Below are 23,226 nucleotides of genomic sequence, written 5' to 3'. Positions count from 1 at the left end.
GGCTAAAACAGCATCTTTCATTGCCTCCCAGTGACCATGGATCAGACCCAGGCTTGGCCAGCTGTGTCCTGGGTTTGGGGCCTAGAGGCGGCTGTGCACAGAATTCTGTTCCTGTGGCTATGGGATCAAGGTCCTAGTTTTCTTCTTGGCTGCCAGCAGAGGATACTCTCACCTCCCTGAGGCCCCCACAAGCCCCAGCTCCCCCTGAGCCTCTGCCCACCTGCCAGCAATTCCTTGGAGGCCAGCAGGAGACCTGGGAAAGACCAGGGTCTGGAAGGCTTCCCCTGGTAGAGTCAAGCTGCCAGGATGGTCTCCCTTCTGCTTCATTGAAAACCAACTGGTTATGGGCCTTCAAGTCCTTTGTCCTTGCATGCAGCCATTGGCAATGACCCTTCTGGTACCATCCTGGCCCATAGCACCTGGCACAGATCTTGCACTGGTCACTCAACAGACCACTTAAGGTGACCACTCAGGTCTTCCTTCTGGAGGACCTGCTGTCAGTGTGGTTAGCTGTGCCAGCCCTTCAGGTCCATGTCCTATGTAGACCAGATGCCCTTGGTCATCTTCACTTCTAGGTCCCATGGATATTCAGATGGAATCATTCAGCTCCTTTAATTTTGCAAGAGAGAATTCTCTGGTAACCAGAGAATCTAGGGGACTTGCTCAGTATCACAGAGCACTTCTAAAGATAGAAAGTAGAAAATGAGATGAGCAAGGTGTAGGTGAGAATGTATAGGTGATAGGTTATCAGAATTAGATGGAGAGAAATTACCTTTGTGGAAGAATCAAGGGAGAAAGAGGGCTTCATAAAGGTGATGCCTGAGCTAAAAGAGATAGGACGAGGATGTCTGGAAATACAGGAGGAAGGCAGAAATGCTGGGAGGTGACAGCAGGTGAAAGAAGGAGGTGCTTCACCTTCTCATGGCTATTTTCTGTCTGCACCAACAAGGAGATATTTCAATCAGCAGCTATGCTGTTGATTCAAAATGTTGGCACATTTCTACTGGCAGTTATGCCCAAGAATATCTCCTCTTCAGATTTAGTCACCACTACCCTTTCTAGGGCTTCCCTGGTAGCTCAGTGGTAAAAGAATCTGCCGGCCAATGCAGGAGACTCCAGAGACACGAGTTCCCGATCCCTGGGTCGGGAAGATCCCCTGGAGAAGGAAATGGCAACCCACTCTAGTAGTCTTCCCTGGGAAATCCCATGGACAGAAGGGCCTGATGGGCTACAGTCCATGGGGTTGTAAAGAGTTGGACATGACTTTGCAACCAAACAATACCCTTGCTAGAAATGTCCTAAAATAATAAATGTTTTGTTAAGTGGTTGGGGCATTCCAACATGATTGCAGGCAGTAACCGACAGCAACTGCCAGGGATCCACCATCAAGGCAGTGATCACAGAACCAACATCAAGTAAATACGAATGCAGAAATCAGAGGGCAGCCTCAACTCATCCTCACAGACTCCACAGTATAATCCATTTTCTTCTCTCTGCAATATTCTCATTGCAGATTTAGGTGCTCATCCAGTTTTTAATTATATTCATAATGGAGAATGAAGAAGAAGAGGGGAGCTAATATTTATTGAGCACCTACTGTCTGCCAGGTATGCGATAAATCCCTTACATCTAATATCATTCTGTTCTCACAATCTATCAGAATTTTAACAGTTATTATCATCCCCACTTTGTGGATGAAGAAATATTTGCTTGACCTTAATTGACCATGAAAAACAGACTGGTTCAAAACTGGGAAAGGAGTAAGTCAAGGCTGTATATTGGTCACCCTGCTTAGTGAACTTATTTGCAGAGTACATCATGTGAAATGCCAGGCTGGATGAATCACAAGCTGGAATCAAGATTGCCAGAAATATCAACAAAGTCAGATATGCATATGCTACCACCCACTGGCAAAAAACCAAGAGGAACTAAAGAGCCTCTTGATGAGAGTGAAAGAGGAGGGTAAAAAGCTGGCTTAAACTCAACATTCAAAAAACTAAGATTATGGCGTCCCATCACATGATGGCAAATAAAAGGGAAAAAGTGGAAGCAGTGACAGACTTTTATTTTCTTGGGCTCCAAAATCACTGCAGATGGTGACTACAGCCATGAAATTAAAAGACACTTGCTCCTTGGAAGGAAAGCTATGACAAACCTAGACAGAAAAGCAGAGACATTACTTTGCTGACAAAGGCCTGTATAGTCAGGGCTGTGGTTTTTCCAGTAATCATGTATAGATGTGAGAGCTGGACAATAAACAAGGTTGAGCGCTGAAGAATGATGCTTTCAAACTGTGGTGCTTGAGAAGACTCTTCAGAGTTCCTTTGACTGCAAGGACATCAAATCAGTCCATCCTAAAGGAAGTCAGTCCTGAACGTTCATTGGAAGGACTGATGCTGAAGCTGAAGTTCCAATGCTTCGGCCACCTGATGTTCTCATGTTTCCAGCCAACTGGAAAAGACCCTGATGCTGAGAAAGACTGAGGGCAAAAGGAGAACGGGGTGACAGAAGATGAGATGGCTGGATGGCATCACCTACTCAGTGGACATGAATTTGAGCAAACTCCAGGAGATAGTAGAGGATGACAGCCATGCTGGTGGTTGGGAAGAATTTTATAGTAAAAGACTCAAAGGAAGATGGGCCTGTTAAAACTAACAGGCATTACATTTCCTTCTACTTGATTCAATAAGTAAAAGGTTGTATATTCAAGAGAAAGACACTGAAACCATATTAAAGGAGGTACTGAGCTTGGTAAAAACACTACTTCTCCCAAAGAATATTAGTTCCTAAAGGTCCTTACAGTTGTTCTCTCTGGGGGGCCAAACTCCCAAGAGGAGCCTAGTAACTTGGGGGACTCTGGACATCAGAGAAATCGGGTGGTCAGTCTGCATTAAAAGAGTGGGGAGACCAGCCCCCATGCGGGAAGGCCCTCCTGCAGGTTCCCCAGGTGCCACCTGACCTGCAGGTGTTCCAGCAACAGGTATGCAGGTGAGAAAGCTGTTCACCCCATCTGAACTCAGCACCACCTCTGTTTCACGTATGAACACAAGGCAGTTTTCACACAACTGCAGTATTCCCTGCAGGTTTTAGTATTGCCATGGTCTGTCCTACACATGGGGCACGTAACTTTTGTACCAAGAACTGTTCACCTTCTCTGCAGATCCGTCCCCATGGCAACTTGTGTTGCTAAGTCACCATCGGGTGGGGAGGGGAAGATACCAGGAGAGCACAACTGAAGTAGGGAAGACGATTGTGCTAGACGCTACAGACTGCCCACTGCACACGGATGGCCCATCCTGTGTGGGCTGAGCTCCCCGGTGCTGGCCCATCGGGGCAGCCTTGGGAATCCCACACTCTGTAGACCCTGAGGAGGAGCGTCTGTGCTGCCTTTTAGAGGAAACATCTGCTTTTAGGCACAGAAGATGTGCTTGTTTGGGTGGCAGTGTGTGGAGGGTCAGTGCCACATAGGGCGACTCAGGTTATACGGACACTGACCCTTGGGCCAGGTCCAGAGCTAAAGGGCAGAGCCCAGGTCACTTGTCAGGCCCATGTCTCCAGCACTGCAGCCGCCAATGAAATGCTGCGAGAAGCCCTTCTAAAACTCCACGATTCCCTTTCCTGATTATCTGTCTCCTGAAGGCTGAGTGTGAACCCCAGGAGGCTATTGGTAAACACCCCACTTCAGCTCCTGTTACCTGATGAGGAAGTTAAGCATCTCAATCTGGCTGAAGTGAGCCTTGGCAAACTGTCAGTAGGAAAGGGGGTTTCCTGCCTGCCTGGGTCATCAGTAGAACTTGGCCCACATGTGGTTACTCAGAGCGAACAGAGTGGTGGCTGGTGAGAATGAGGAGGTGGCACAGCCAGAGTGCAGCACCCGGGGCCGGCGGGCAGCCCTCGGGACACCTCACCAAGAGCTGTGTGTGCCTGCAGCTGCACGGTGTCCGGTGGATGCTGACCCCTCCATCCTGGAAGCTGGAGTCCCCAACCCAGGGCTGCTGGGTGCTGAGGGCCTCTGCCTGGCCTGCAGGCGCACCTTCTGGGACTTCACCTGGCCTTTCCTCTGTGGGGAGAGGGGAACCCGACCCCATCAGAGTGGGGTCTGCCCTGTGACCTCCCCTGACCTTAATCTACCCCCAAAGGCCCTGCTCTTGAGAAGCCCACCAGGGCGAGGTCTCCCCAGGTGTGTCCACCTGGGGTTTGGGGGGAGAACAGAGAAGAGAGAGGCAGAGAGGTGAGGCCCAGGAAGTGAGGAGGGGGCTGTGGAAGAGATGTCTGGTCCTGGAGGTCGGAGAGGCTCAGAAGGGCTCTGGGTGTCTTACGAGGTTGGGGAGGGGACACAGGTGCTCCTCGGTGCCGGCCCCCACACTTCCGGGGCCCACAGGTGGCAATGCAGGGCCCCCAGAGGTCAGGCCGAGCCAGGCTCGTTCTTCCCACCAGGGAGGCCTGTGCACCCTGGGCCGAGGAAGCACGGCCCCTGGAGGTACGGTGGTGCCCCTCTCCCTCCACGTCCATGGTGTCGTGATGGGGGTCAACCAAGGGCACAAGCTTGTCTGCCTTCAGCACATGGTCTGGGTCCAGGGGTGTGGGGTCAGGGCCTGGGTGGGGTGTGGAGCCTCAGGGGTCCCGAGTGTCTACCATTAGACCAGACGCGGCGCTCCAGGCAGAAGACTGACAAGTGAGGGGTAATTGTGCTCTTGGGAAGAAGAGGAAGAACCGGCTGTCAGAATTCCCTGCTCCCTCAAGTCCTGAGCAGGAGAGAGGTCACAGGGGCAGCAGGAGGAGACGAGCTGTGCACACGGACGTAGCTCACCTGACTGCGTTACAGTCCAGACACTCGTGTCAGCACTGATGGAGCCCGCAGGCTAGAGAGGCTCGGTGCTCTCAGGCCTCCCAGAGGGGCAGGGCACAGATGCTTCGAGAAGGCTTACTGTCCTGTTCTCAAAGCCTCTTTTAGCCCAACTGGGCAGCCTCTTGGTGGAGGGTCTCATTGGTGTCGTCAATGCAGATGAGAAGGAAAATGATAAAAAGCAGAATTGTGACAAGTTTTTGGTTGGCTGGCTGGGGGAAGGGAAACACACAGAATGAAAGTTTGCTTGAACTGTCCTCCTGAATCAGGTTACAAAGCAATTCAGACACTTCACAACAAACAAAACTTTGTCAGTGAGGCTGTGAGGGAAGAGAGGAGGCTGATGGGAGATGTGGGCACCGCAGAAGGTCTCCAAATAACCCAGCAAGCCCTCAGCACCTGGAACCCAGCCGAAGTTTCCATCTGCAAAGGTTAAAGACAGGTTATACAAATGCACGTATATATGTATATATGTATGCACACACACGCATTGCATGTCATATGTAGTATTGTGTATCACATGCCATGTGTGCAGTGTTATATGTTGTGTGATATACACAATGTTATATGTTGTGTGGTATATAATGCATACTGACAGTACTTGTAGCCTGTGACAAAATTCAGATCTTTACCTGAAAGCTTAAATTTGATGTGATTTTCATATTCCAGTTACAGCCAGTCTTTAAGAAACTTCAACTTGTTGAAGTTGGCTGTTGTATAAAAATTACCTATAATTATCAGGAAAGAATATTAACATACTCCTCTCTTTTCCCATTCTATAGTAAATTTGCTAAAATTTTTGTTTTGAAAATTATACTTTCTACTAAAGTGTGTTATTCCTGTTAACATATGAGAAGTTTATTACTGTTCTTTTAAAATTAATAAATATGTATTTTAAAATTTCTGTTTAATTTCAAGCGTGGTGAATGTTGATACACAAGCACAACTCCCAGTGTCCTCAGCGCCTTTCCAGTGTATCTGGGACCCTGAGAGGCAGAGTTAAGAACCACTGCTGCCCCCACTTCTGCCGGGTTAACCAGGCTCCTTGGAGAAACAGCCAGTTCCAGGTGTGGAGAGAAGTGCGAGGTGAGTGCAGAGTATCTTGTTCCAGAAGCAGGTAGATGCTCACAGCTGTGAAAGGACATATCGGAGTGATGGCAAAACAGCTTCAAGAGTCTCTCACTCAGCAGATTGGGACTAATGTAAGTTTTAAAGAGCACAGTGATGTGAACAGGTGAATAGGAATACCAGCGGCACTCAGGACAGGATGGGGAGGGCGGCCGAGGAGCTCTTTTCTCTCCTCAGGGGGGTCAGGTTAGGGCTGAGAGGCCCAGCCCTCTAGTCACAGGATGGCCCCATGGCCACCAGCCCAATCCTACAGCCCTGGGGCCTCACCAAGAGTCACCTCCTTACACATAAAAAGTCACATGTCATGCTGGAGAATCCAGGGTCTTAGAGGCTCTGTGTTAGGAACCTGGAATGGAAACCAAGTTTAAATTACATCAGTGTCACCACCCCAGCAGCCCCCACCTTCTTGGGCTCCGGGGGCAGGACAGACCCATGTGACCAAAGGTCAGTATCAGTTTCTGCCCTGCCCTCAATGTAGAGAGAACAGAGAGGGTTTCTCAGAGCCAGGCCTGTACAAGGGAGTGTCGCAAGATGCCCCCCCACCCAGGGGACTTATTCTCACAGGAGGGGCTGCTGAGGGGCCCGACTGGATGCCAGGTGTGAGCACGACTGGGCTGTGATCAAGGTAGATGTGAGCATCTGGTGCAGCAGGTGGACTGGTCAGCTGCGCTCAGCACAGACGCAAGGCTGCCAGGAATGGGTGTCGCAGAGGGAAGCTAGGAAGGAAGCTTGGAAACGGTGTGCAGACAGCTCCCCCCGCTTCTCTTCCCTCCCCCTTCTGAATTCCCCCCAAAGCTCAGTGAAGAGGCTTTTTAAAGGCACAGATTCATGACCTACAGCGATGGGGAAGGCAGAACTGGAAGCTCTAATTCTGGTCTATTGGTACAAGAAACAGGAACCAACAGATTTACCTGGAAGAGCAGCCGGTGTTGTGGACTGAACGTTTGCCCTCCCCCCACCCAGATTCATCTATGCAACTCGTTACTGTAACTTATTATGATCTGTGACCCTCCAAAAATCCTAACCCCCAGATGATGGTTTTGGGGGGGCACCTTTGGGAGGTGATGGGGTCACGAAGGTGGGGTCCCCATGAAAGAGATCATTGCCCTGATAACAGACCCCGCGGAGCTCTCAGCCCCTCCTCCACATGAGGACACAGTGAGGAGACGCCATCTGTGAACCGGAAGCTCACTATACCTTTCCCACACTGATCTTGGAGGTCCAGCCTCCAGGACTGAGAAATTGATGTCTATGGTTTACATGCCCACAGTCTGTGGTCCACTGTTACATGGCCTGAGCAACTGACAGCTTGTGCTGACTAAGCCCAGATGCTCAGGACTTGGCCACATCAGGTCCTGCAAAGAAGGTGAAGGTCATGGCTGAGATGAGGGTGAGTTAAGAAGCTCTGAGCGCTGAGCCCCGCCCAGCATCTGTGCCTTTCCTGGGTCTCTGGAGAAGATACAGCAGAGGTTCCCTGGATGGGGCCCGGTGCAGCTCGAGCAGGACTCCCCTCCCAACAGTGGGTGTTGGGGGTGTCTGCCCCCTTCTCCGCTCACTGCTCATCCCTCAGGCCACTTCCTCCTCACACCCCTGGGCCCCCAGCTGGTCCCCAGCTCTGCCAGCCCCTGAACTCATCCTTCTTGGCTCTCACCACGCAGTCTAGCCCCATGTGTGTCTGTGTGACCTGCGACTGTGCCCGCCTGCAGGTGCCAGGACCCTCCTGGAGGCCGGGGAGTGTGTCACCTGCTGTTGACAGTGTGTCCTCAGCAGTGGGTTGGGGCTCGGTATACAGTGGGACTCAGTGAACGCTTCCTGAGTGGAAGGGTGGATGACGGCCAGGGACTCAGTGCAGGGCGTGCAGAGGGAGGGCAGGTCTGAGGCTGCTATGGACCAGAAGATAGAGATGTGAGTGCCAAGATAGGATGGGCGGTTGAGCCCAGGAGGACCCCCAGCTTCTGGAGCATGGGAAGAAAACTGCACAGGGGCTCCTACGGTGCAAACGTAAAACCCCAGAGCTGAGCGCACAGAACTTATAAGTCTTGGGGGAGAACAAACGAAAGCAACCAGGAGAGTTTAGAAAGCAGGCTCAGACAACGTGTTGGAGGAGGTGTGGGCAGGGCAGCCAGCCTGGAGAGGACCCAAGAACCACTTTAGTCAGGCGCGGGCCTCACCTGTAACTCTTCAGCTCTGCTTTGGGCACGTTGCTCAGGGAAGTTCAGACGGGTCCTCGAGCTCACCACAAAGGTCCTCGCGTCAACATCGCTTGTGGTGGCTGCAAGCAGGAAGCTGCCTAGTGTCCACCTGTGGATGAGGATGTAGTGTGTGTGTTAGAAGCAACAAATTAGATGGACATGTAGCCTCACAGGTGCTGTGCTAAAAGAACTTGCTCAGAGGGAAAGTAAGAAACAAGATGATGACATGGCCACATAAAACATTTTCGCAAAAATCCATGCACATAAAACAATAGTAGAAATTTTGCAAGAATGTGTTCACATAAAAAGACCCATGGTAGAAAGACTGCCCATGGCAGAAAGAGGGGAGAGGGAGTAGTGGTAAGAGGATGGAGGAGAATAGAAAGCACACCAGAGATCAGCCTCCTGAGGTCAGGAGTAGTCGTGTGGGGGAAAGTGAGCAGCACAATTAATTCAGCGGCTGGGATCATAAAAGAACCAATCAACCATGCAACCAGCTAAACTCATCAGCAATACAGATACTTAGCCAGCCAGTCACTCAACAATCAACCCCCAAACCAACAACTCAGCCAACCACACAACCAGTGAAACCAGTCCACAACACAGTTACTTATCCAGCCAATCACTCAACCAACCAACCACACAACCAACTAAAGCAATCAATAACACAGCCACTCAACCAGCCAATCACTTAAACAACCCACCACACAACCAAACTTACAATGAACTAAACCAACCAACGGCACAACCACACAACCAACTGCACAACCAGACAACCAACCTCAACAAAGAAAAGACTAGCTACTCAATGTGGGTGGGTATTTGGTGCACCAGAGCACTTGTAATTTGAAACATGAAATCCATATTTTTGTAAAAATTGAAGTCCATGTGAGCAAAGGGCAAAAGAACACTAATGAAATTCATACTAGATTTTTTAAATGTCAGAAGATCCTGAGGCTCCTGGCTGTGCTAACACCCACATATATTTCTCTGCAGGCTTCATTATTTACTATGTTTGATGCCCTTACAGCATGTCTGCCGCTTTGGGGTGTGAGTGTGAGAATAAAACAGGGTTTATCACTGTAAGTTATGGCGTGCTGTCTCCTGTCTAGAGACCACAGAGGCGTTGTCTGTTAGAAGGTCTAGGCCTGGAAGAGAAGCAGGCCAGCGCTGCTTGTCACCCTGAGGATGAGCACATGTGTCCGGCAGGGCTCCTGCCGCAGCCCAGCTGTAGCCCAGGCTCTTTGGGGACCATGAGCAGATAGCATCTGATTTCCTGGTTCCTCTGCCTTCTCAGTGGCTGCTGCAACCACAGCTGAAGGGAATCTGTAACTAACAGTAATTAAAACACCAAGTTGGCCAAGTTGGTAAATTGTTGACTCTTTAATTTCCATCAGATGCTACTCATGTTTCCAATGTACATACTTATTTTTTTATAAGATGCGTTTTATCTATGCACATATCTTTTTTTTTTTTTTTTGCAGCATTTGGGATCTTAGTTCCCTGACCACAGTGCCTGCATGGGGAGCTCAGAGTCTTAAATATTGGACCACCAGGGAAGTCCCAATTCTTGTACCATTTTGAATTACGAAAGATTCAGCCTTTATTCATAAAATTACTAGTCAGCATTGAAAAGGAGAGTGAGGACCCAGGCTTCAGTGCCTGAGCAAGAGGGCAGAGTCAGACGTTGCAGAGACGTCTTGTTGAGAGGCCCACGAAAGCTGGGCAGCTGCGCTGCATCCTGGAGTGTCCTTCCTGAGTTTTCTGAGCCCTGTGCTGCCTGCTTTCCCCTCTCACCCAACTTGCAGAGGTTTGCTTGGTGCTCCAGAAACCTTTCCTGTGCTTGTTCTGTGTTAGCCCTGTTGGGGCGGAGCCTGGGGAAGGCCTCGATGGAGGGGAGGCATCACAGATGATATGGGTGTGTGTGGGTGGCTGTGAGAGCTGGGGAGAGCTGGAGTCAGGTCTCGGCATTTCTGTCCTGCTTCTAGAAAGTAGGGAGGGGGCCACTGTCCACCCAGTCACCTTCAGCTCACGATGGCACTCTTACCAAAGAGGCGTGGGCGGAGGGGGCAGGCGTGTTCTGCCCTGGGTCTTCTGGCTCCTCCTGGGTTGTAGGCGGTGGAGCAGGACTCTGCGCACCTGCCCCAGGCTTGGTAAGGGATGAGGTGGAAATGGGAGGAGGCAGGCCCGGGGCAGACTAGGGTGGGATCCTGGGGCCGTGAGTCTGCACTGCCCAGCGTTCCTCAGCCTTTCCAGAGGCCCAGAGAACTCTGGGCAAAAGACAGAAACTTAAGGTAAAAGAAACAGTATATCTTTGGGGGAAACCAAAGCTACAAGGGAAGCCTCCTGGAAAAGCAGGAGCCAACGCTGTCAGAGACGCAAGTGGGGCTTTGTTTGATCCATCGATCATTCAGCAGGGATGTGGGCAGGACCAGGGAAAGCAGCGCTGGGCCAGAAGCAGAGGGAAGGCTCCCTCATGCGGAGACGAGGAGGTATGAGGCCTGGCTCCCTGGTGGAGTCCAAACAGGTGCAGACAAGACACTTTTCCCCTACAACTAGTCAGACAGTATTATTAAATGATCACTTGAACAGTATCTGTAGATGTGGGACAGGAGGTACCTTTAAAGAGATACTTTAGGGTACAAGCTATTAACTTCTACAGAGTCATTAAACCACCAAGTTACGACTGTTGGTACATGTAACAGTGCTTTCCATGCATTTGCAGTTCACAGACCGTTATATTTACTGTAGGCAAGAATCTCTTAGAAGAAATGGAGTAGCCCTCATAGTCAATAAAAGAGTCCAAAATTCAGTACTTGGGTGCAATCTCAAAAACGACAGAATGATCTTGGTTTGTTTCCAAGGCAAATCATTCAGTATCACAGTAATCCAAGTCTGTGCCCCCACCAGTAATGCCAAAGAAGCTGAAGTCAAACGATTCGAGAAGATCTACAAGACCTTCTAGAACTAATATCAAAGAAAAGATGCCCTTTCATCATTGGAATGCAAAAGTAGGAAGTCAAGAGATACCTGCATTAACAGGCAAGTTTGGCCTTGGAGTACAAGATGAAGCAGGGCAAAGGCTGACAGTTTCGCAATAGAACACACTAGTCACAGCAAACACTCTCTTCCAACAACACAAGAGACGACTCTACACATGAACACACCAGACAATCAATGCCGAACTCAGACTGTTTATATTCTTTGCAGGTGAAGGTGGAGAAGCTCTATACAGTCAGCAAAAACAAGACCTGGAGCTGACTATGGCTCAGATCATGAGCTCCTTATTGCAAAATTCAGACTTAAATTGAAGAAAGTAGGGAAAACCACTAGAACTCTCAGTCGTGTCTGATTCCATACAACCTATGGACTGTAGTCCATTAGGTTCCTCTGTCTGTGGGATTCTCCAGGCAAGAATATTGGAGTGGGTTGCCATTTTCTTCTCCAGGGGATCTTCCCAACCCAAGGATTGAACCCAGGTCTCTTGAATTGCAGGTGGATTCTTTACCATCTGAGCCACCAGGGAAGCCCCAGATTTTTTAGATATGACCTAAATCAAATCCCTGCTTATACAGTGGAGGTGGCAAATAGATTCAAGGGATTAGTCCTGGTAGACAGAGTGCCTGAAGAACGATGGACAGAGGTTTGTAACATTGTACAGGAGGCAGTGATCAAAACCATCGCAAAGAAAAAGAAATGCAAGAAGGCAAAATGATTGTCTGAGGAAGCCTTACAAATAGCTGAGGAAAGAAGAGAAGTGAAAGGCAAAGGAGAAAGCCCAGTTGAAGGCAGAGTTCCAGAGAATAGCAAGGAGAGATAAGAAAGCCTTCCTAAGTGAACAAAGCAAATAAATAGAGGAAAGTGATGGAATGGGAAAGACTAGAGATCTCTTCAAGAAAATTAGAGATACCAAGGGAAATTTAATGCAAAGCTGGGAACAATAAAGGACAGAAGTAGCAAGAACCTAACAGAAGCAGATGATATTAAGAGGTGCCAAGAATACACAGAAGAATTGGACAAAAATAGCCTTAATGACCCAGATAACCCCAATGGTGTGGTCACTCACCTAGAGCCAGACATCCTGGAGTGTGAAGTCAGGAGAGCCTTAGGAAGCATTACCATGAACAAAGCTAGTGGAGGTGATGGAATTCCAGCTGAGCTATTTAAAATCCTAAGTGATGATGTTGTTAAAGTGCTAAATCCCACTTATACATCTTCAAGTTCTGAGAGGGTAACAGGCAGGAAGGCCAGGGGTCGCCAAACGGAGGAAATGGGCAGCAGGTGTCAGACATTTTTATCTCTCTCTTAAGCAGCAGGATAAAACAAACTGGTGATATATTTTTCCCCTTCTCTATACAAATTTAAAAGGAGGTTTCTCTTAAAATACTGTGTTGCCATAATGACACCTGATTCCACCTGAAGTTAACTTTTCTCAAACCTTGAGTTAACCAAAGCATTCTTCTTATAGAAATGTTTGTCTTAAGCTATGTTAATGTGCTGTGCATTTACCCCAGACTCTGTCTTCAAGCCATTATGCCTAACGGCTCAGAACAGACTTGGCAAGCCAGTATGTTATACCCAGACATTGTTCCCCTAATCTATGTAAACGAAACTATTTGTATGGTAATCTCCCTTACTACAAGATTCAAGTCAATTGTTTTATGGCCCGGGATGACTCCTCTGGTGCCAAGATTATCCCAAAATACATCGTATGGATGAGGGGCCTGGTGCCATTCTGAGTTTTAAGACACTCCTTTCTTTCATTAACAGACTGCTGGTGACTATAGAACATCCAGCTAGGATCTAGCAGGGGTGTACTCTTTCTGCCCCCTTCTGATGCCTATGTCAGAAGCTTTCTCTATCTCCTTTATACTTCAATAAAACTTCATTACACAAAAGCTCTGGGCGATGAAGCCTCGTATCTGGCCCCGGATTGAATTCTTCTTCTCCAGAGGCCAAGAATCCCTGTGTCTTTTAGTGGTCCAGCAACAACCTTTCAGTTCTCTGTTCACATACTGCTGAAGTCTAGCTTGAAGGATTTTGAGCATTACCTTACTAGCATGTGAAATGAACACAATTGTATGGTAGTTTAAACATTCTTTGGCATTACCTTTCTTTGTAATTGAAATGAAACCTGACCGTTTCCTGTCCTGTGGCCACTGCTGAATTTTCCAAATTTGCTGAAACATTAAGTGTGGCACTTTAACAGCATCATCATTTAGGAAAGGACATTTAGAGACAACTCATTGGAAAAGATCCTGATGCTGGGAAAGATTGAGGGCAGGAGGAGAAAGGGGTAACAGAGAATGAAATGGTTGAATATCATCACCAACTCAATGGACATGAATTTGAGCAAATGCCAGGAGATAGTGGAGGACAGGGAAGCCTGGCGTGTTGCAGCCTATGGGGGTCGAAAAGAATCAGACACAACTAAGCTACTGAACAACAATATCAAGGTTTTAGTGCAATGGTCATTGACCCCTCACCACAGGTAACGAGGCTTTGAAAGGGATCCCTGACCTACTGTGTCATCAGAGCAAAAAGAATGACTGAGTAAGTGGATTTGGTCATGGGGAAATCAAATGCCATGAGCTCTTTTATAACCAGAATTGTCTGTGTGTGCTAGAGTACTTGATAAGGGAATTTCCCTTGGGGAATTTCCTAAGGGAATGAGTAACCAATCAACTCATACAAACTTCAACATTTTCAATCCAGTTGGAGTTTTATTCCATTTTGGTAACCTCTTAGCCAATCAGAGATAAAGAAACAAAGGCCCAAAGAAGTGAAGGTATTATTGGTCAAATGTTTTATGATTTTTTTATTCATCACTTTTGATTAAGATCTTATCATTTACCTTTGTATATTTTTTCCTTTTTATACATTTACTAGATTGAGTCTCATTAATATTTAATTTCTGTTTAAAAAATATTGGTTGTATCTACATATATAAAATTCAACAACTTAGGCATTCTTACAACTTAAATTTTCTCACATAAGAAAGACTAATACATTTAAAATACAGCTTTGATAAATAAAATAAAAATTTAAAAAGCAAATAAAATATACTTTCGGTATAACATTTTGGCTTTACCTGATGAAAACTACTCTGTTTCACATTTGGTATATTTTCCACTTCATATACATTTTATCTGTATAATGAGGTTCATAATTCATTCTTTAAATAACAGTTTCTTTTGTGCATTCTATAGATTTTGTGCAAGCATATGCAAAAAACTTTACTGGTCCACAGATTACATTTGCTGTCATCTCATTTTAAGTTAAAATTGGAAATTATATAAATACAAATCTTATTACCTAAGTGAGTGAACATTAATAAAAGATTTGACAAATCTGCAAAGATATTAATCATCCATCTTTCAAACTCTGCAGTTATTTGTCAGACAAATAGCTGATTCATGTTCAAGTACCTTGTTCTCTCAGTGCCCCCCTCCCCCATGTCTTAGGGGTGAGCACTGAATTGTGCTGCTCCATGTTATTAACTCTATATTAAAAGTACCTTTGAAAGTACTTTGGAGTCCTTTTGTTTAGAACAAAAAGCTTGTACTTCACACTGACTGGGAAGATCATACCTGGCTTATCCACATGATCTCCATTGATTTCAATGTATTTCTTCTTCTCTCTTCTAATCGTAACAAACAGAGTTGAAAGAGAAAAAATAATGAGAAAACAAAAGCATTTCCTTCTTCTTTTTTTTTTAGGAGTGAGTGTCTTTGTGCTGCAGATAAAATTATTCATTTTTCACACCTATTGGGATGAACAATTTAACTGGACCCAAAATTTCATTCCTGTAATTTTCAGTGGATATAGACAGGCCTTACTCATGACCACCAACTACAGCAATCAGCTGAGACCCTTCCTGCACTGACAGCAGACTTCAGCCAGGCTGCTTGGAGAAGCTTGGAGGAAAAATCTGCCTCAGTAAAGACTTTCCCCAAATTCTCACCCAGCAAGCCAGTGCTACCTGTTACTCAGCCCTCAAAGTTCTGTGGGAACACATGAGTTGAATGGCCATGTCTTAGTCCACTCTGGCTGCTGTGGTGAGAATGCCCCAACTTGGATGCCTGTAAGCGGTAGGCCTCTATGTTCCTCAGTTCTGGAGGCTGGACATCCAGGATGGAGGCGCTGGTATATTCACTGTTTGGTGAAGCCCCTTCCTGGTTCACAGATGGTATCTCCTTGCTGTGTCCTCACATGGGGGAAGGGTTGGGGGTTCTGTGAGGGCTCTGTCATCATGGCACTAATTCCATCACGGGAGTCCCACCCTCATGACCTAGTCACCTCTCAAAGGAAATAGGGGTTAGATTTAGTAGACTGAAACAAAAATCAGAAGAACTGCACAATCTTAAATTTGAGAGTTATGTTTTTTGGTGGACAGTCTTGGGACTTTAAGCCTGGGAAACAGCACTTCAGGTAACTGAAAAACTGCTCTAAGGATGTGAGGGTAGAGTCAGGACATATAAGAGTTTTTGCAACAAAAAGCTAGGTAGTGGGAACATCAAAAGATCACTTACTAAAGGAAAACTAGACATGTCAAGGAATTTAGTGCTTTTCATGTGTGGGAGGATGCAGGAGTCTGAGCTCACTGCCTTCATTCCTCTGACATGACCTCAGCTGCCTGGAGCCAAAGTCCTGTGCTTCTCATCAGAATCTCCTCAGCTGCACCTGAGCTGGGGTGGCTGCAAAGGGTCACTGTAAGAGGGAGGGCATTTATCGCTTCCATCCTGAGTTCCCTTGGGACATGCCTTCAGGGTGGATGCAGCTGCTGGTCACCGCCACACCCTTCATTTACTGACGGGGCTGACAGCACTCTTAGTTCACACTTTGGACACATAGATTTGCGGGTGCAAGCAGCTTCTTTCTTCGAGCAAACTCAAGAATCAGACCTGGAAGTGATCGATCAGAAGTAAAGCCAAGCCACCAAAGGGTTTGACAGTAACTTACACTGTAAAATCTAACTTTTCTGAGGCAGAAAAGAGGCTTTAGAAAGCAAGTTTGATTTCCTGGTTCACAGCATGATTTGGAAGAATATAAGGACACAACCTGGGCACTTAGACCCTCCTGTGAGAACACTGGCTTGGAACAGAGAGTTCTGTGATGAGAGAGTACTCAAAAGTTTACCTAGCCTGCTTAGGTGAAAATGTACCCTGAGATGACCTTCTAACAAGGAGTTGCAAGCAGCTTGCTTTGGTTTCCAAAACCAACAGGATTTGACTAAGGAAGTTGTGGAACCGAATAACACAAAAGCAAGCAAAGTGTTTTCCAAGTAACTTTCAGTGTAAAAGCACCTAGGTTTTGGATGCAGAAAAGAGAGCTCTAACTCAAAGCTGGGGTTCAAGGATTACACACAGCATGTTTCTGAAAACGTGAAGACACAGAGGGCTGAGTGGATCCTTCTGGGAGAATCATTGTCTAAGCAGACAGTTAACTATAATTAACCTTTCTAGGTGGAGTTGACCTCCGAGAAGAACTCCTACCAAGGCATGACAAGCAGCTTCTTTCTTTCAGAAAGCTCAGGGATTAAAGTAGGAAGTTGTCAATCTGAATAAAACAAAGGTGAATAAAACCAACTAGATTTCTGATTTGGAATGTATGGCTTGAGGCAAAAGCTTGATTTGCTAGGTTCCCACACAGCATGATTCTGAAGAAGGGAAAGACACAGGGCACTCTGGATTCCTCTCTGGGTATACTGGTTTGAGAAGAGAGTTCTGTGACTTGCTAGTTCTTTACCTATAACTAACCTGGGTAGGTGAAAATGTAGTCTGAGATGAGCTCCTAGTGAGGAGGTGCAAGCATCGCTTTCAGTTCAGAAAACTTGAGGATTAGAGTAGGAAGTTGTCAATCTCCAGAAAACCGAAGTGAGGAGTGTTGAAAGATGCTAGTTGCCTGAGGCAGGAAAGAGAGCTTGAACCAAAAACTTGGTTTTTGAGGTTCATGCACATCATGTTTCTGCATCAGAATGTAAAGACACAAACAGGGCCCACTGGGTCTTCCTGGGAGAACACTGCTTTGAGCAGAGTTCTGTGCCTAGTACTTCTCTCACTACAGCTCAGCTCTCAAAGACACATTTCCGCAGCCTGTTTCTTCATGGGCAGTCCCAGTATGACCTAGGAATGGGTTCACCAGGCTTGGAAATGTGGGGAAACATACTGGCTGTGACTGTGGAAATAAGGGCCTCTGTGCAAACCTGGAGTTCTCACATCTTAGAATCCAGACTGTTGCTGATTGACAGATGCCTGAAAAACACTCTCTTATTTTGCCTTTCATTCATCGAAGGAAAATAGGTTTCCCAGAATTCTGTTTGCTGAGAGTAACACACTACTTGGAAAACTTGCTTGGAGGTTATTTTTAAGTAAAAATTTCTCCTAACCTGTGTTACAGTAGGGAAGGCCCCGTACTCACATGGAAAAGCAAATAAACATCAGAATGTCAGTTCACCAAGTTTTCTCTGTAGGAAGGATCCAGTGAACCTAGGTCTGTCTGGAAATTCTTGGATACCGCAGGGACACATACTGAGTGTGAACCTGGATACTGGATCTTGTTGGCAAAATTAGCATTTTCCCTCTGTTGGCCCTAAAAACTTGCGGCCTAGCAACTGCCTGGAAATCCATCCAATTGCTCTTTTCTTACTTGTGACAGCAATATCTGGTCAAACCTTTGGGATTTCTGAAGCAAGCAGGCAACTTGCAGTTCCTTGCCGCTGGATCATTTCCAGTGGCATGGCAACTCATTTGGCAACAACACTAGAAGGCACTCAGCAATCACAGACACACTCCTACAGTCTGTTTCTTCATGGGAGGCCCAGGATGACCTAGGAATAGGTTCAAAAGGCTCGGAAATGCGAGGAAACATATTGACTCTGGAAATTAGGGCCTCTGTGCAAACCTGGAGTTCTCACATCTTAGAATCTACACAGTCGCTGACAGATGCCTGAAAATACTTTTTTTTTTTTTGCCTTTCATTCATCGAAGGAACATAGATTTCACAACATTCTGTTTGCTGATTGTAACAGACTACTTGGAAATTCTTGCTTGAAGTTCATTTCTAAGTACCAATTTCCCCTCCCCTGTATTCCCATAGGGAAGACCTCCACACTCACAGAGAAAAGCAAACAAACATCAAAGCGTCTGTTCCATGAAGTTGTCTGTAGGAGGGATCCAGTGATCCTAAGTTTGTCTGGAAAATTCTTGGATAGGGCTTGGACACATACTGAGTGTGAACCTGGATACTGGACCTTGTTGCAAAATTAACATTTTCTCTCTGTTGGCCATAGTAGGCTGGGGCTTAGCAGCCTCTTGAAAATCAGTCCCATTGCTGTTTTCCCACTTATGACAGCAATATCTTTGGTCAAAACACTGGGATTTCTGAAGCAAGCAGGAAGCTTGCAACTCCTTGCAGCAAAAGCATTTCCAGTGGAATGTCAGCTAAACTAGGTAAAAACAGTATGGCACTCAGCTCTGTCAGACACACTCCTGCAGCCTGCTTCCTCATGGGTAGTCCCAGTATGACCTAAAAATGTGTTCACAAGGCTCAGAAATTGCAGGGAAACATCCTGGCTATGACTCTGAAGATTAGGGCCTCTGTGGAAACGTGGTGTTCTCACATCTTAGAATCTTAGAATCTAGAATCTCACATCTTAGAATCTTGCTGAGGATGCCTGAAAAACAGTCTACTTATTGCCATTCATTCAACAAAGGAACATAGGTTTCCCAGCATTCTGTCTGCTGAGAGTAACCCACTACTTGGAAATTGTCATCCAAAGTGAGGATGAGAGTCAAGCACTAGTGAGGATGAGAATCAGGCCAAAGTGAGGACAGAGTCAAGCCCTAGTGGAGTTCACAGTCAACATGTAGACCAGAATCATTGTCCAGTAAGGATGAGACTCGGGCACCCTGAGGTCCAGAGTCAGTGTCTAGTGAGGACGAGCATCAGGGTGCAGTGTGCTTTGCCTCACTGCATAGGACTGTGCTCCTCACAGGACCCTGTGTTGGTTCCTCACTGGAACCTGTGTCTGGTCCACACTGTGCCTCACTCTGACCCTCAGTATGGCCTGACTCTGGTTCTCACTGCATGTTGACACTGTTCATTACTGGGCCCTGATATGGTCTTAACTATGATCTGACTGTGGTCCACACTATGGATGACTCACCCTCAATAGGGCCTGACCTTCGTGCTCACTTAGGCCCTAGTGAGGATGAGACTCAGATCCTAGTGAGGACCATAATCAGGGCTCAGTTAGGACCAGACTCAGGGCGCAGTGAAAACCTGAGTCAGTGACTAATGAGGACAAGATTTAGAAGGTAGAGAGGACAAGAGTCAGAAAAAAATCAAGACGAGAGTCAGGCCCTAGTGAGGACAAAGGTCGGGCAATAGTGAGGACCAGAGCCAGGCTGTAGTGAAGACTAGCATCAGAGCTCAGTGAGGAACAGCATCAGGTCCCAGCGAGGCAAAGTGTCAGGCCATAGACAGGACTAGATTGAGACCATAATGAGGACAAGAATCAGGCCACAGTGAAGACCAAAGTCAGGTAGTAGTGAAGAACAGAGTGAGGCCGTAGAGAGGACCAATGTGAGGACTTAGTGAGGACCAGAGTGAGGCCAGCGAGAACCCGAGTGAGGCCAGAGTGAGGACTAGCATAAGGACACAGTGAGGACATGTGTGAGGCCAGAGTGAGGACGAAATCGCTCCCTACTGAGGATGAAAGTCGGGCCCTAGTAGACACGACCTTTGGCCCTAGTGATGATGAGAATGATGCTGTATATGAGGCAGGGTTGGTCTGTATGAGGACCAGAACCAGGGCCTAATGAGGACCAGAGTGAGGCCCAGTGAGGCAATGGATCAGGTGGCAGACAGGTACAGGCTCAGGCCATAGAGAGTACCAGAGTCAGGCCCCAGCGAGGACCAGAGTCAGGGCCCAGGGAAGAACAGTATCAATCTCCAGTGAGGACAAGATTCATGAACCAGTGAGTCACAGTCAGGTCATAGTGACGCAAAGTGTCAGGCCATAGGGGACACAGTCAGGCCATGGTGAGGACAAGAGTTTGGCCCTGCTGAAGATGAGAGTCAGGCCCTAGTGAGGACCAGAGTGAGGCTGTAGAGTGGATCAGAGAGAGGACTTAGTGAGGACCAGAGTGAGGCCAGACTGAGGAACAGAGTGAGGACATAGTGAGGACATGTCTGAGGCCATAGTGAAGACGAAACTCAGGCCCTTGTAGACATGAATTTCAGGCCCTAGTGATGATGAGGATCATGCTTTAGTGAGGACAGTCAGTCTGTAGTGAGGACCAGATCAGGGCCTAGAGAGGACCAGAGTCAGGACCTGTGAGTCAATGTATCTGGCCATTAGAGGACCAGAGTCAGGGCCAATTTAGACGAGATCAAGCGTGTTCAGGGTGGTACGGCCGTAGACAGGGCCAATTTAGGACCAGAATCAGGGCCAATGAGGGCCAGAGTCATGTCCCTGTGTGGAAAACAGTCAGTAGTGAGGGAAAGATTTAGGCCTTAGGACAAGAATCAGGATGTATTGAGGACGATAATCAGGGCTATGTGAGGACCAGAGTCAGGCCCAGTGAGGCAAAGGGTCAGGCCATACAGCGGACCAGAGCCAGGTCACAGCGAAGGCGAGAGTCAAGCTGTGGAGAGGACCAGTGTCAGAGTCCAGTGGGGAACAGAATCAGGGCCCAGTGACAATTGGATTCTGGATGAGGATGAGGTTCAGGCCCTAGCGAGGAGGAGAGCTATGCCATAGTGAGGACAAGAGTCAGGCCCTGGTTAGGACCAGAATCAGGGACCAGTGAAGACGGTGTAAGTCTCCAGTGAGGACAAGAGTCAGGTCCTAGAGGGCAAAGAGTGGGCCATAGTGAGGCAAAGTGTCCACCATAGTGGGCAGAGTCTGGCTATGGTGAAGACGAGAGTCTAGCCATCGTGCAGACAAGAGTTAGGCTAGAATGAGGAAGGCAGACAAGCCCTTGTGAGTACGAGAGTCAGGCCAAAGTGAGGATAATAATCAGGCTCAAGTGAGGACCAGAGTCAAACCATAGTCAGGAAAAAACTCAGGGTGCTGTGAGGAGCATAGATGGTGTATAGTGAGGACGAGTGTCGGGACACAGAGAGGACAAGAGTCAAGCCCTAGAGAGAAACGGAGTCAGGCCCTAGAGAGGACCAGGGTCAGGCCTTTGTGAGGACCAAGGCCAGTGCCCAGGGGACCTGGCTTAGGACCCAGTGAGAGTCAGGGTCAGTGAGGCAAAGATTCAAGCAGTTGTGAGGCAAAGAGCCAGGCAGTTGAGAGGACCAGATTCAGGGTGTAGTGAGAACGAGGTACAGCCCCTAGTGAGGACAAGAGTCAGAGTGTTGTGAGAAATAGTGTCAGGGCCATAGAGAGAATCAGATTCAGGTACTTGCGAGGAAGAGTGAGGATATAGTGAGAACCAGAATCATGCAGTCATGAAAAACACGTTCATGCCATAGTGAGGAACTTATTCAGGCCATGGAGAGGGGAAGGACCAGAGTTAGGCTGTACTGAGGACCAGAGTCAGGCTCTACAAAGGAAAAGTCTAAGGGCCCATTAAAGACCCAAGTCAGGGCCCATCGAGGAAAGCATCAGTAAGTACTGTGTCAAAGATTCAGGCTGTAGAGAGGAACAGAGTTCAGCCATAGGGAGGACCGATTCAGGCTGTAGACAGGAACAGATTCAGTTGTAGACAGACCGAAAGTCAGGTCATAGAGTGGACCAGATAGAAGCCATAGAGTGGACCAGTATCAAAGCCCAGTGACGAACAAACTCTGGGCCAAGTGAGGACCAGATTCAGGACATACTAAGGGTGAGAGTCAGGCTCTAGTAAGCACGAGACTCAGACCCTAGTCAGGACCAGATTCATGCCATACTAGGACAAGAGTCAGGCTGTAGTGAGGACCAGAATCGGGCCCAATGAGGAACTGTGTCAGTCTCCAGAGAGAAAAAGAGTCAGGCCCCAGTGAGGCAAACTGTCAGGCTGTCGTGAGGCAAAGGGTCAAGACATATTGCACGTAGGCCATTGTGAGGATGAGACTCAGGCTGAAGTGAGGATGAGAAACAGGCCAAAGAGAGGATGAGAGTCAGGTCCTGGTGAGCACCAGAGTCAAGCCCTCATGAGGAGCAGACTCAGGGCCCATTGAGAACTAGATTCAGCAGGCAGTGTGGACCATTGTTGGCCTCTAGTAAGATCCAGAATCTATGCTTAGTGAGGAATTTTTATATGCTTCGTGATGAAAGGATCAGGCTCCATTGAGCCAAAGTGTCGGGCCCCAGTGAAGAAAAACCTCAGGCCGTAGTAGGCAAAGAGACAGTCAGTTTGGAGGCAAAGAGATAGGCCATAGAGAGGATCAGAGTCAGGCTCCAGTGAGATGAGTACAGGCTTTCGTGAGGACCAGAATATGGTCATAGTGAGGACCAGACTCAGAGCCCAGTGAGGAAAGTGTCAGGCCATATGAGTGAATGAATCAGGCCATTGTGAGAACCAGAGTTAGCTCCTTGTGAGGCAAAGAGTCAAACCACAGAGAGGACCAGAGGCAGGGCTCATTGAGGAATGGAGTCAGGCCCAGTGTGGCAATGTGTCAGGCCTTAGTGAGGCAAAGAGTCAAGCAATTGAAAGGACCAGACTCAGGCTGTAGAGAGGACCAGATCAGGCCATTGTTAAGACCAGATTCAAGCCTTAAAGAGACCAGTTTCAGGGCTCAGTGAGGAACAGACTCAGGGCCCAGTGAGGACCACAGTCGGTCCCCAGAGAGGCAAAGTGTCAGTTCATTTTGAGGCAAACCATCAGAATGTAGAGATGACTAGATTGAGGTCATAAAGAGGACCTGAGTCAGGCCTTAGTGAGAACTAAAGTCAGGTAGTAGTGAAGACTGGAGTGAGGTCATAGAGAGGAACAGAGTGAGGACTTAGGGAGGACCACAGTGATGCCATCGTGAGCACCCCAGTGACGCCACAGTGAGGACTCAAGTGAGGATGTAGTGAGGACATGTGTGAGACCATAGTGAGGACCAGAGTCAGACCCTAGCAGA

General features: G+C 47.6%; 1 protein-coding gene and 1 long non-coding RNA gene across 5 annotated transcripts in view; one reads left to right on the top strand and one right to left on the bottom strand.

The window, feature by feature from the left end:
- Positions 1-23,226, top strand: part of ERICH1 (glutamate rich 1) — a 144,292-nt gene that overhangs the window by 47,812 nt on the left and 73,254 nt on the right. For 2 of the 4 annotated variants that reach the window (XR_014063463.1, XR_014063462.1), the window contains exon 6: positions 5,765-5,932. The gene's annotated coding sequence lies outside the window, so the exon portion shown is untranslated. Of the gene's footprint in view, positions 1-5,764; positions 5,933-6,769; positions 6,993-9,278; positions 9,530-23,226 lie in introns of those variants that run through there. The other 2 variants (XR_014063465.1, XR_014063464.1) reach the window with 2 other exon arrangements.
- LOC145518930 (uncharacterized) lies at positions 5,747-22,944 on the bottom strand. The gene is made up of 6 exons (XR_014063469.1): positions 18,284-22,944; positions 15,930-16,070; positions 14,757-14,809; positions 8,146-8,275; positions 6,260-6,320; positions 5,747-5,977 (listed from the first exon to the last, which is right to left on the bottom strand). It is a non-coding gene; the product is annotated as an uncharacterized LOC145518930 (long non-coding RNA).

Source organism: Giraffa tippelskirchi, chromosome 8 (genome assembly GCF_054371585.1).
Source record: "Giraffa tippelskirchi isolate mGirTip1 chromosome 8, T2T-mGirTip1v1.2.pri, whole genome shotgun sequence".
In the NCBI taxonomy this organism is placed as follows: Eukaryota; Metazoa; Chordata; class Mammalia; order Artiodactyla; family Giraffidae; genus Giraffa; species Giraffa tippelskirchi.
Note: the sequence above shows the minus strand (reverse complement) of the source record. Positions and strands in the feature narration are given on the sequence as shown.